Raw genomic sequence first — 4,644 nt, forward strand, 5'->3', positions numbered from 1 at the left:
TATATATATATATATATATACACAAAGCTGATCAGGTGCGGACGTCCGCACCAAACACCAAAGTTTTGGTGCGGATTTCCATTTTTACACCACTTTTCGATCGAATTTTCTCATCTACACCGTTTAGTATCTAGATAATATTGTGCATATCATCTTTGCAAAATTTTAGCCAATTTGGTGATCGTTAAGGCCCTCAAAATTAAAAACAAATGGACGGACTGAATTTTGTCCGGTACAAAAAAGAGTGGAGTTGGTTGACAGTAGTTGTTTGTTCTGCTGTGGTGAGATGGAGACCGCCATGCACGTATTAAAGGATTGTGGTGTAGTTGCATGTATGTGGCTATGCAGCCCTCTAGGTCTTCATGCCCGTAATCAAAGGTCAAGGAGTGTGGAAGAATGGGTCAACTCTATGGTGTGTTCTCTACCGAAGCAACAAATTGAAGTTTTCATGATCATGTTGTGGGCCATTTGGAATGAGAGAAATAATATATTGTGGAATGGGGGGTGGTGGATCTGATGAGAGTTGTCAATGGTGCTTTGCATATTTTACATGAATATCAAAGGGTCCATGTGAAGGGATCATGCACCAAGAGAGTGAGACCAAAAGAGAAGTGGGAGTGTCCACCGAGTGGACGGCTGAAGCTCAACCTAGATGGAGCTTTTAAAAGTAATGGGGTTGGTGGAGCCGGTGTGGTATTTCGGGATGACAAAGATGAGGTGCAGACAGTGGCGGAGCCAGGATGAAGTTTTCGCCTGAGCTAATTGTAACGCATGAAAAAAATTTCAATGTAACACACAATATTCAAAAGAGAGAGGTTATAGAAAGAGGACAACATATTTGCTGAAGCGTTAGCTGATAATCCATTTTGGATGATACAACTGTTCTAGAGTTAGAACACTGACACTACAGATATTTTCCTTCTTTGCTTGGACGGGTGGACCTTGCAAAGAAGCCATCTGGTTAAAATATAGAATCGAAGGGATTGTAACTAAACCCAGCAAGTAGCTGTTCCGCAAGAACCAAACGTTAAATTGCAAAAGATGATACATTTTAGTTCAATAACAACACAAACTAACTTCCATTTACTTTTCCTTTTTAATTTACATGACTAGTAATAACACAGCAGCAAACACTCATGGTGTTAATCTTCTTGTGTAGGCAATGGTTATACCACATATTTGTCTGGCATTGCCGAATATGTAGAGGCTGCTCAATCATGTTTTGAAAATGGAACCGTCGTCTCTTCTCAGTTGTTTGAGATTGGCAGAAGATTGATCTCTCTCTCTATGTATCCACTGTCATCGATTCAGTTTACAATTTCACATGGCTTTGTATTGTTTGGATCATATCCCATATTAAACTCTTTTCTTCGTGCATTGGGACAGCAGGGATTGTTGTTTAACACAACAGCAACTCTTACAGCAGCAAGCTAGCTCCAGTAATTTTTTCAAGCTTCAAAATCTCACCTAGGCTCCAGCCCAGTCAAGACTGGGCTGGCTCCGCCCCTGGGTGCAGAGTTGCTGGTCTAAAAAGCTAATGTACCTGCAATCTCCTTTGCAAGCGGAGGCGTTGGCATGCAGAATGGGTTTGGCTATGGCAGTTCAAGTGGGATGGACGGAACTTCTGGTGGAGAGTGATAGCTCCGTCCTTGTCTCGGCTCTTTATCAGAGTGGCAATGCTAGCTCTGAGGTAAGCAGAATAGTAGAGGATTGTAAAATTTTTATGCAACAGTTTGATTATATTACTATTCGGCATATCTACCGTGAAGCAAACAATGTGGCCCATCATTTGGCACATTTTGCTAGTTTAGATAATACAGTGGAGCAGAATGTAGGAGAGCCGCCAGGTTTTCTTGTGGATGTGCTCTATGAGGACTAGTGTAACTCTTCTAATGTCAACCGAGGTAGAGGTTTTATGTCCCCTTCGGATCGACATGTCGGTATTAATATAAATAATGGGCAGCAGACTGAGCCTCTTATGTAGGCTGGGTTCCATACCCTTTTTTTCAAAAATAGTTTTATAGTGCTCTTCACTCTATTATGTATTAACAAGTACTTGTAACATATTTACAAGTACAACACGGTGTAATACGAGAGTTTATACTACTTACTTTTTCTAAACTTGTCATCACTACTAGGTGCAATAAGAGAGCCTACAACAATCAACAAATTAAAATATTAAATATCACTGTTATTGAATTGGTGACAACCTAGTAACTTAAATAACTTAAAGAAACAAAGAGCTAAGATCAAAACACTTAAATGAAATACTCAAATTACATCTTAATCAATAAAAAATCAATCATTAAAACAGTCGGGACGGAACGGACCTAAACAAGACTTGAATTATCCGTCTCGTGTCCTGTCCCGTTATATATAAACGGGACAGGCCTAACGTTCTGAGATTTAAATCTCGTCCCGTCCCAGCAAATTTCGGGACAAGTCTGGGACGGGTTCGGGATTACAGTTTTTTATGCCCACCCCTACTTTACACCGTTCAATTCCGTCAAATATGGATAGATTGGTTTTCTCCGCCTACCCGTTCTCTTATGGAATACTTGAGAAGAACTGAAAGGTGATGGTGTATTTCAGACAAAATGCCATAAACATTAAGCTGTTGAATTATGTTCTGTTATCACAAATGACGTATCTAGGGATCCGGAACTGGGACACGATGTTTCTCCATATAAACTTGACAACATCACTTCCAACTTCGACCCATTTGGTGAAGTAATCGATGGCTAGAAGAACATACTTGTATCCACCAAGAGAAGTGGGTATGGGCCCAACAATATCCATTCCCCATCAAGCAAAGGCCCAAGGACCCACAATTGTGTTAAGCTCTTTCGCAACACTATGAATAAGCGGATCGAGCATGTCCTTGACACATCTCACAACGTTTGGTGTATGGTTCAGCATCCCGATTCGAATTCATATAAGGTCAGAAATTTCCTTGAGTAAGAACTTTGTGTGCTAGGCTTTTGCCCCCTGTGTGATATCCACATGAACCTTCATGTATCTCTTTCGGCACGATCTGCGCTTGAATTAGCCCGTGGCAATGCAAATGAGGTCTTGAGAAAGACCTTCGAAACATTTCGTCCTCAATCATTAGTTGATTACATACCATTCCAGCCTTCACTCATAGTTTCCTAGATTAGATTGGATCTTCTGGTTGGATACCACACTCGAGGTAATTCACTATTTGTCCTCGCCAATCATTTAGGATTGACTCGACTTACATCACTGTTCGTGGTTGATCAAACTTTTCCAAATGTGTTGGGTTGCAAGATCTCCTTGATATTTAACATCGGCTCGGCATCTGGCCATCTTGTATGTCTCTGTGTTATGTTTTCGTGGAATCTTAAACAGCCTTATCTTCTCAAATTCCGTCATCCTGTTCTGGCATGGGCGACTTTTTTATATGCTTCCATTCTCTCATCTTTTATTGTGTACTCCTCATTGACTTGTCCAACTACAAGTTGTGAGTCACCAAATATCTTAAGCCGCCTGATGTCGAGTTTTTTTTTTTAAGGTCTACGCCAATCACCAAAGCTTCATACTCGGCTACGTTATTCGAAGCTAGAAATTCAAGACGAATTGAATTTTCCATCTTGAATCCCTCTGGGTTGCGCTACACCATTCCAGCTCCGGATCTGTGTACATTAAAGGCTCCATCCATGAACATTTCGCAAGTTAGGTGCACCGATTCCATTTTCATGTACCCAAATGATCTGTGACACTTGACTAAAACGTCTGTTAGGACCTATCTTTTTTGTAATGTCTTGGATTTGTACTTGATGTCAAATTCGCTTGACTCGATCACCTATCGTGTCATGCATCCAGATAGGTCAGGTTTTTCCAGTATTGCTCATATTGGCTAGCTTGTGAGTACTACTATTTCATGGCCTTCAAAATATTGTCGTAACTGTCTTTTTGCCGTGACCAGGGACATAATAACTTTTCTTGGTTGCGAATATCTTGGCTCCGCGTCAATCAAACTTTTACTTGTGAAAAAAGCTGGTTCTTGTGCACCTAATTCATCTCAACATAGGTCAGAACTCATAACGATATTTGATACCGCAACGACATCAAGGCTGGGCTTGCCAAGTACTTTTTCAACTCCAACAAGACATCTTGCTGCTATTGTCCCTAGAAGGCTGGGCTTGCATCGATCTGTCAACTTTGAAATGAATTGGCTCAAAGCTACGATCGTCCCTATCAAGACTTGCATATCTCTCTTTTTCTTTTGTTCTTCGGCGCGCAACATTGCTTCGACTTTTTCTGGATTAGGCTATCTATTCCTCTACGGCTTACTATGAATCCTAAGAACACGCTTGTTGAGACTCTAAAGACGTATTTCTTCGGGTTCAATTTTATCCCATAATTACAATGGATGTTGAAGGATCCTGCCAGGTCACGAAAGTGATCTTTCCTGTTTTTGCTTTCGTGACTTTCCTGTTTTTGCTCTTTACCACCATATCATCGATGTAGACTTCTATTGTAAATCTGAGCTGCTCCTTAAACATCTTGTTTACTGAACGATGGTATGTGGCACCCACGTTTTTCAATCTGAACAACATGACCGTGTAACAGTATAGCCCTCGTTCCGTGATGAAGGATGTCTTCTCTTCATCTTCTTTAGAC

The sequence above is a fragment of the Fragaria vesca genome, linkage group LG5 (genome assembly GCF_000184155.1).
Source record: "Fragaria vesca subsp. vesca linkage group LG5, FraVesHawaii_1.0, whole genome shotgun sequence".
Taxonomy (NCBI): domain Eukaryota; kingdom Viridiplantae; phylum Streptophyta; class Magnoliopsida; order Rosales; family Rosaceae; genus Fragaria; species Fragaria vesca.